The sequence below is a fragment of the Lygodium microphyllum genome, chromosome 15 (assembly GCF_053477565.2).
Source record: "Lygodium microphyllum isolate KBCC chromosome 15, Lygodium_microphyllum_v1.1.10, whole genome shotgun sequence".
Taxonomy (NCBI): Eukaryota; Viridiplantae; Streptophyta; class Polypodiopsida; order Schizaeales; family Lygodiaceae; genus Lygodium; species Lygodium microphyllum.
The window spans coordinates 131,158,856-131,169,037 of NC_141149.1; the positions used below are offsets into that span (position 1 = coordinate 131,158,856).

At 38.7% G+C, this 10,182-nt stretch overlaps 1 pseudogene; it reads right to left on the reverse strand.

The window, feature by feature from the left end:
* Positions 1-1,192: 1,192 nt before the first annotated feature.
* LOC148025077 (germin-like protein 8-2 pseudogene) lies at positions 1,193-2,360 on the reverse strand (annotated as a pseudogene).
* Between the last annotated feature and the right edge of the window lie 7,822 nt (positions 2,361-10,182).

The following is a 10,182-nucleotide window of genomic DNA, read 5'->3' on the forward strand; positions in this document are numbered from 1 at the left end:
ACATTGTTCAATGCTATTTGGTAAGAAGGTAAACATTTTCGAACTCAACGTATAGATGATAAGAGAAATACCCAGGATTGTGGTATCTTTGCAAACTTCCAAGATACCAATGGCACCATGGAAGGTTATTGTGGCTTGATCCAAGAAATTTTGAAGCTTGACTTTAGGCGATTTTTTATATATATACTAGATATGAAGTGGTTTAAAGAAGTAGTAACAACGGGTGAGCATTGCAGAATTAGACGTCATCCAAGCGGTTTTGTAGTGATTGACTCTATAAAATTTCACCAAGGCAAGAATGATACATTCGTACTACCTCAACAATGCGAGCAGATATATTAGAAGCTATTCATTTTCATATATATTACTTCTTGATACATTCTCAAAATACAATAAATATCTAAGTTGCTTACTTTTTGTTTTTTAAATGCAGGTTGTGTATCACCCAATGGTAAACAATAACCTATGGGGCACATCATCCCCATATCTAATCGTTCAAAACCAATATATGGTAATGCTACCAACATAGAGATAGTTGATGACAATCCAACAATCAATGATGATGCCATGATCGATGATATACATTATGCAGTGCAAGATGATCCCCGCGAGGATGTTCAAGGAAGCACAGAAGAGGATAACAATATGGTTGCAGATGACGATGAAGAAATTGAGCATAGCAATACATCTAACAGTGGGATAGACTTATTTGTTTCATTGCCTATTGGTAACATAGACCTAGAGGTAGATAGTCTAGCAAGGGCGGATCTCATTGAAGATGAGATTGATCATTCATTGTAGCATATAATTAGCTTTGAAATATTGGATGTATATTTGTAATACTCAAAAACAACTAAAATATCAATTAAGAGTTGCTTACTTTTGTGATACATATAACATTTGTTGTGTTATAGTATTAGAATTGAATGCGCACATCCAAAGAACGATGCGCCAAGATGCACAAAGAAGTACAATTGAGTAAGCTATATTAGACCACAAAGAAGTAAAGTTGGTAACGTATTCTAAAAAATACTAGTTGTTAAGATATTTGATCATATATAGGGATTTTATGAGAAATGAAAAATATATGCATTTATTTTCGCATCTATAAACACGTTTAAAAACACGAGTATATAGACACGTTTTTCACGTCTATATACTAACGTCAATAGACGCACTGATAAATGCACCTGCTATAGTATAGTACAAAAACGATGTTGATGACTGATTTAGCTAGGTTCCAATCAAAATGGTTGGTCTTATTCTAGCAAGTAGTTTCTGTCTAATATTCAACTATGTTCAGTTGGTCTTATTCTAGCAAGTAGTTTCTGTCTAATATTCAACTGTGTTCACTAGAGTGTTATCGGAATGATTGGTAGTTTCTTCCTCATACTTAATTGATCATCTACTATGCCGGCTGCTGCATGACGGTGGTGGCGACGCTCTTCTTGAGGCGGTCCACCTCCTCCTGATCGCCGTCTTTGTCGTTGCGGAGGCCGAAGGCGATCTCCAGAACCTCCTCCGGGAGGGGAGGGTTAGCAGCGAAAAGGGCCGGGGCGACTTGCGATGTGCCGGGGTTCTGGCTGTTGAGGGCGGAGATGGCGAGGGCGGGCATGTCCTTGCTAGGGTTGAGCTGGAAGTGGATGAGGCCGCGGGGGAAGACGAACAGGTCGCCCTTCCGGATGGTCTGCTGAAAGAGGGTGTTGGCGTTGGTAGAGACGAAACCCACCACCAGGGTGCCCTCCGCCAGGAAGAGAACCTCGGTGGCGCGAGGGTGGACATGTGGAGGGTTGAGGCCGTTGGGCGCAAAGTCGATTCGAGCGACGGACAGGCCCTGCGTGTTGAGCCCCCCGAAGTTGAGGGCGGTGGCCAGGTTGACGGCGCTTCCGAGGACCTTGTTGAAGGGGCCTTTGTTACGGAGCAGCTGCGAGGTGAAGTCCTTGGCCTTCACCTGCTGCGGGTTCTTGCACACGAGCCCATTGATAGTGATCAGCTGCTGCTGCTCAGCATCCTTCGACGACTGATGATCATCGCCGCCGGGCATGAGGGCCACGCAGAAGTCTTGCAAGGGGTCCTCATCCGCCGCTGCCACGCGCTGAACGACGATCATCATCGCCAACATTATCCAGACGGCGCCCAGCTGCGGCCGATCATGTCTCACTATTCTTGACGGGCTGGCCATGTTAACTACCTCAATCTTTCTATGAGCCAATTATGACTGCAGGATGCAGACGTGCAATGCGCTAGTCGCTCAACGAATACTAGTTTCCTTTCCCTTTTTTTTCTTGGGCAATAATGTCGTATCACTTGGCCGCTACTGAGCGCTACTTTTTGTTATATTGCATTGGCACCCAATGGCTTCTGAGGTCCTGCGCAGCTATGCATGAATCACTTCTAGCTGTTATATAAGCCTCATCCCTCCTGACCTAGTCCGCCACTAGCAGTCTAGCTTCCCGTCTAAGAGCTGAATTGGTATAACTAGGAATGATTAGTCCCCAGCCAGGTCCTAGCGATCCCGTCCCGGCAGACCCTTTCAAGCGTTTGCGTCAAACTGCAGTCATCACGCCTTATGACACTTCGTCTAAAGGAGAACTATTATGCCAACTTTTCCATAGACTTTTCATCTCGCAAAGATCCCGTTCTTTGCATCCCCATATTCGTCCTCCACTTTTCCGAAGCCATCTAGATCTTTGTTGAAACCACCTAATGATCGTCACGATTAATGGTCGTGCCCATTCAATAAAATTCTTCTCGACATCATCGGGTCTCTTTCGTTACAAGTTTTGAACCAAGAGCTCACATGGGATTTGACATCATTTGCAATTTAAACTCTGCATACAATTATTTGAGAGATATTCTCATCATAATCCGTAGAAAGAGGAGTGAGAGCAAAATATGGATCTCGTCAAACACATATGGAGTATGATCGAAATCATTCCACCCCACCATCACAATGTGCATCAATAAACTCATCGGTATCTATTCATTAGTATGAGAACTAATAAAGTCATCAAAATATGTGTCAAAATAATCTTTGATATTTATTGATGCATATACTAATGCATAGTTCAACCTGTGCAACAAAACACACCGATGTATATATTCGACAAATGCAAAGAGAAATGGTTTCTGACCCCATGCAAGGCTAGGTCCCTACCAACTATATTTGCTATCCTATTAGACACAGGCTATCCATTTTCTTGATAAATATCTCAAAGCCTAATAAAAAATTTATGTATATGGATGTCAAAATGTGCGAGTTACTATAACTTGAGATAATAATATACAACATGTTTAAGGTCAAACTCTGAAGTCTAGGTTATTCGACTTGAGAAAGTAAACATTAAAATACAATGATAACAATACTTTAAATATATTACATATTATGATCAATGTTGTATGTGCCTTGCTAGTGCACATAGGGCGGCTTACTCTTTTGAAAACGAAAGAGCTACATGTTAGGTTTGCTCTCCTAGAAGTGATTGTCATGGATAAGAATACCCTCATGAAGATGCATACATTGTACATGAAGTGCACACATGGTACATGTAGTGAGCGAGGAGTCCCCTCCAAATCTAAACATTTTTATATCTATCCTAATAAACATGTGTTAATGAGATAAGATATAACTCCATAAAGGATTATCACCTCAATGGCAATATAATCTGCTGGTTTGGCCTAGATCTTTATGTAGAATACATTTTTCAAAATGAACCTCCATAACAATCCTAAACAAGGTACTCAAAAGTTTTTTCAAAAAAGTTTTATTAAAAATCTTACTTCTTTAACTGGTTTAGTATGCTATGTGTAGGCTAAGCGTATGCTAGGCATAGGCTAAGTATATACTAGCTATAGGCTAAGGATAGATAGGTGTATCCTAGGCATATGGCATTTATATATTGAGTTTATTTTAGGCATACATGAAGCATACACTAAGTGTAAACTAAATGTAGAGTAAGCGTACACTACTTTAAGGGTATGCTAGTAGACATATGCTAGGCATACCCTAGCTATAGGTGCTACATATATGCTATGCTAGACTAAGTGTACACACTAGGCATAGGCAAAGCATATGCCAAGCTTAAGCTCACACTAAGCATGATCTAGGTGTAAGCTAAGAGCATACATTAAGCATATGCTAGATGTAGGCTAAGCATAAACTTTGCTACGAGATGCTAGGCATATACTAGAGATAGGCTAAGCACAAGGCATATGCTTTGCATATGCTAAGCATAAATTGAATGTATTCTATACTAGGCCTACACCTAGCATACCCTTAGCTTATGCCTAGTATATGCTATATTAAGGATATGTTAGGTATACACTAAGCTCATGCTAGGTGTAGGCTAAGTGTATGCGATGATAAACATGTGCTGGGCATAGTCTAAGTGTATGCTAGGTATAGGCTAAGGGTACATTAGACTAAGAAGATGCTCAGCATTGGCATATACAACATACATTAGGCATAGGCTAAGCATGTACTATGCTAAGGATATGCTAGGAATACACTAGACATATGCTAACCATAAAGTAAGGTATAGTATATGTTCTCTAAGTGTATGCGATGATAAACATGTGCTAGGCATAGGCTAAGTGTATGCTGGGTATAGGCTAAGTGAACATTAGACTAAGAAGATGCTCAGCATTGGCATATACAACATACATTAGGCATAGGCTAAGCATATACTATGCTAAGGATATGCTAGGAATACACTAGACATATGCTAACCATAAAGTAAGGTATAGTATATGCTATTTGCATACTAGGTATATACTAAGCATACACTAAGCATATGCTATTTGTATAGTAGGTATTCACTAACTCTACACGAGGCACAATCTAAGAGTATGTTAGGTATATGCTAAGGATACACTAGGCAAAGGATATATTAGGCATACACTAAGTGTACATCAACTGTAGGCTAAGTATATCCTAAGCATACTCTAGACTACACGAGATCAATATCACAAATTGCCTCATTAATGCATATTTTACATTGCGAAAAAAGCTTATGTGCACATCCAACCAATTTTTGAGGATTAGTTTAGGAGATCCACATCCAAATGTGCATGTAATATAACAAAAGGAAACACGATAATTAATGCATTCATAATGGTGTTCCATATGCATATTTTGCACAATGTCATGGGTATTATAACGTACAAATAAATGCATTGTTAGAATTTTAAAAAAGAAACCAATGAGGTACTAGTTCTAGTATTATTGTAGATGTTTAAAACCTAGAACAATTTTGGAATTAGTAGCTCCCTCATCCTCGCTTCTCTCCCCTCCCCTTCTCCAAACTCTAAAGTAGGCATTACTCATACAACTTGAAGCATTTGAAAATAAAGTATAAGGAGAAAGAGTATATGCATACTCCAAGCACATAAGAATAACTGAGAATGTTTAATGGTAGACCTTGTTGCATAATCATCACAAAATACCAACACAAACAAAATATTTGGAAGCCAAAAATGTTTCTTTCAAAATCTAAGAAATTGATTCAAAGCTCCCAACCAAGAATGTTGTTTGTTACATTACAAGTGTACACATGACGACAAATTTGCTAGCCACGATTTTGGCTTACATTATCACTATTGTAGAACAACTATTTGCACTCAATACTCTTAGGGCTCGAGGTAACCCAAATGCAGTTATTCTATTACATTTTAGATTTTGAAACCATAATCTTAAGATAGCTCAATAACCTTTTCGACTAATGCCCATAATATCACATTTCTCTACAATTTTGTTTGGTTCTATTGTGTCTTTTAAGTCCTTCACCAATTCTTTGAGAGTTGGGCCTCTCAAATCCATATTCTGAGGTGACCTAAGAATCCTCAAAATATCATTCTTATTCATGGTCTCTTTTGAAAAACTAATTCTCTCCTCACTCTCTCGAATATTAATGCCTGACATGTTAGAGATGCATTTCTTTGCAAGATTCAATATTCTTTGATTTACTCTCTCACACAAGCTAGTTATACTTTTTAATGGTCTCTTTCTCTCTCTTAATCTTATTGGAGTTTTCTTTAAGTGTGCTAGCTTGTCTTGTAATGACTTATTAGCATTTTTCAAAACATCAATCTTATTTGTAAGCCCAGAAATGCTTGTCTGTGCAATAAATAATGCTTTTCCCATTTCATTCATTTGAACCATATATGTATAAGATGTAGAGTACAACCTTTTACAATAGCCAAGCATCCCATTATAACCTTCCCCAACATATCTCATGTAGTCATGAATATTACAAAAATTAGGAGGTTTACCTGATGAAGGATCCTTGGGATAAATATTTCCATCCACCCATAAATCTATATGTTTCTTTCCTTGAGTTCATGTTGGCCTCCATCTCATTTGTTAGTACTCAACGATGTATACTTCTCCAAGATGAATAAATTGAATCTAGTTGGATGGTAAGTTTGTATTTGCATGTGCTTGCATCTATATTACTTAATGAGGTGTTGCTAAACATTTTAGCAGATCAACGATCACACTTATAAGAAAGTGAGCACAAAGAAGAGAATGGAGAAAGAACGTGGAGAAAGAGCGTGTGAAAAGAGGATGTGGGAGTAGACAAATCACGATATAGATGGACATTTCTTGAAAATACAAATTCTTCCAAGTTCTAAGACAAAAAATAGCCGAAAAGGTGATCCTAACATAAATTAAAGATGAGGAACAATTAATGGCTGAGCTCTTTAATGAATTCAATATTCTCTTGTTAATCACATTTGAGCAACCAAACTTGGTATTTTTATTCTTCCAAAATCTCAACTAATTAGCAATTTAATCATTTTCTTAGAAGTGCCTTTTTTGAAGCGTTTTTGGCCCTAATGGTGGACCTATAAGGTGTGTGGCACTCTACAATTTAGATGGTCTAAGATTTGACATATAGTTAAACATCTCCTCTAATATAGGGAAATGCCCTAAGTAAGCCCTCATTCTTGCCATTATCTATTCCTGATTTGAATTCTAAGATGATGTGTTTAATGGCTCCCCGTGTATCGCGTGCTTAGCTAGTTTTTGCCTCAAAATGCATGCCACGCGCTCATCGTATTGCATTAGGCTGCCCTGAGTTCTCCCCCGCTTCCATCTATTTGCATCAACACAAATTTTTTTACCCCCTGCTTGCGTTGGTGTGCGAGACAAGAGGGCACACTTTCATTTTTTAAAATTTAAAATTAAAAGAAAAACATTAAAAAGAAATTAGAAATTTTTTCCAATTGTCATGTTTTTTTCCCTCCTCTCTCTCCTTCTCTCTCTTTCCTCTCTCTTTCTCTCTTCCCCCTCCCTACAACTCCCACCCTACCTCCCTTCCTCTCCATTCACCCTCTTCTTATCTTTATGCTTCTCCTTCTTCTCCCTCCCCCCTTTTCCCTTTTCCCCTTTCCCTCTCCTTTCTCCTCCTCCTCCTCGCTCCCCTTCCTTCTCCTTTCCTCCTACCGCCACTCCTCCTCCCTTCCTCCTTTGCCCACAGCTAGCCTTGTCACTAATGCTACCCAACCTTCATCATTATCTGTGCTCCTGCCACCCACGTTGTTGCTACTTGCCCACCGTTGCCACCGATGCCGGCTCCATCAGCCTAGGCCACCGACATCGTTAGCCTATCACACCATCACCTACTAGTTTTCGCCTCTGCCAACCTCGCGCCCGATGCCCAATCGAACGCTGCGTGCCAGCTCTCGCTGCCGCCCGTGGGCCTTCTCCTCCTTCACCACCCCTTGTGCCGAGCGCCCAAAAAATCACCCTGCCGCTAGAACCACTCGGCCCACTACTCCCTCGGCCCACTACTCCCTTGCCCCCAGCCCATAACCCTACTTGCCCTACCCACCTGCCCAACCACCAACTCACCCCTTCTCCCCTTGTTTACACAATGTAATTCAAACCCCTTTTCCTCAACCCCCCCAACACACAACCACACACACATCCTCCCTAGTATCCCCTTCCATCACCTATTAGTGAAACCCCCCCTGCAAGCCTCGTATCATGCACAAGGTGTACCAGTTCCACACAACCCTCTACATGTTGATTGTTTTTTATACTATTATTTGGTGGAAGCGTGTGCCTATTTGATCGTGTTTATGCGTACGTGTGTTGTAAGCCCCCGACATGCAAGGATGCATGTTCCATTTCACTTATGCTGCCGTGGAGTTGCCGTCCATACACAGTTGCCCCCTCGGGAATCATGTTGTCCCAATCCTAATTATTTTAATCCCCACACTAACAAAATGGAAAAGATCATTAAATAATTGAAAAAATCTTGCAAATTTCATGAGAATTTAATAAAATCCAAAAAATGAGAAATTTTATGAAAAAACTCTAAAAATTTTCAAAAAAATTTAATGACTATGAAGAGTCATAAATATAAAAATAATTTAAAAGAAATTGGAAACTATTTCTTTGATTTAAAAACAACTTATAAAATGATTAGAAAATTTGAGAAATTTAGAAAAATAGATATTTAAATCCATAAAAATTCTTTTTCACATTCCCAATGTTTGTGTAGGTGTCTCATTACTCAAATTTATTTTTTTCAAAACAAAGAATTAGAAAAACAAACAATAAGCCCAATGGAGAACAAATAATCAAACAGACCAATCAAAATGTTTCAAACCCCAATCACATCAAATATGATATGGCATGTATATACCAAATTTTTAGTACACCCCAATATAGAATTTCCAAAATTCTAAGGATTCAAACACTACACAAAATAAAAATGAAAAATATGAAAATAAAAACATAGAAAAAAGAAAAAAAAGAAGAGAAAAAATGAAAAAAAAAATCCAACACATGATCATCCAAGTGACCAACACTTCCTTCTTTTTATTTATTTTACCATGGTATTAATATTGGTTTTTTTGTGCCTTACAAGAGGCCGCCAATTGTCACCTAGTCGAAGGACACGCTGTTTTCGTACATGGATTTTTCTCTTCTATGGCTTGTTTGGATGTGGGATTTTATGCATCAAACCTTGTGGATGTCCACATAGTGATGTGTTTTTTTTTTCCATCTTTCACATACACCGTAACACATATATAATTGTAACTAAAAATCAATTGACTGTTGCATCCAGCAAACAAAGAGGATTCATCTCATAAATTTTTAATTAAAAGAAACTGACTGTTAATTTATCAAAGGAACCCCATCATTGCACATGCACATAGTACCATAATCCACTTAATTTTGTAAATTAAAATCCATCCACACTGCAAGTGCACATACACTTTACACACATTTAATTTGTAAATAATAATGAATCCCCCAAAAGTCACGCATGCATTTTGGGCCACATATCATCTATTTTTTAAAAATGAATTGCATTTGTAGAGACCTACAGTCCAATCCAGTCAAGTTAGTCTAAGCAGAGGTGAAGATGCAAAAAGTACTTATCATGCATTAATGGGATAATTTAATAATGAAGTGTAATTAATTTGTCATCTAATAAAAATGAGTCCTATAGTTTTCATTCACCCATTTCAGCATACCATAGGTATATGCCATGCACTTATGGGAATTGGAGTTTCTTGGTCAAAGACATCGATCTTATTCGTCTATATTTATTTTCATGATTCGAGTTAATGGTTTAGTCCTGATTTCTGGAGTGTCTCGGATATCGCATGCGTGGATTTTTTCTTTTCTTTTGAGTACTTCTCTATGGGGTTTGCGAGTGCATGTATGTCTGCATTACAAAGCTTTCGGTCACATATGTGCATAGGTCATGTCGAATTTTTCGGAGAATGTGGACTACTTGGGGAGGTCTAGTTTAGTCTAGTCAGTTTTTTGTTATTTTTTTCCCCTGTTATCTCTCTTAGTGGTAGTATGTGTGGGTTTTGCAGGAGTACTTTCCCCTTTTCCTAGTTTTTGTGTGTGTGGGGGTGATCCATTGGGGTCTAAATGGAATCTTCTTCCACACTCCCACTTGTGATTTAGCATGTACAGTTACCACTCCATGCTTACTCTCTCCTTTTGGATGCTGATTATATTCGCAAGACTTATCTTCATCTCTTCATGGCCCTCAATTTTCCTTTAGTGGATGCGGAACTTTGTTACTCTTTCTTGAAATCTTAGAAGAACCATTTTGGTCTATGAGGGTTTTTCCTATCATCTTCCAATATTAATGAGGCACTGTTCTTACCTCTTTCAACATCCCCTATTCCTAGTGGAAATCAATTGCT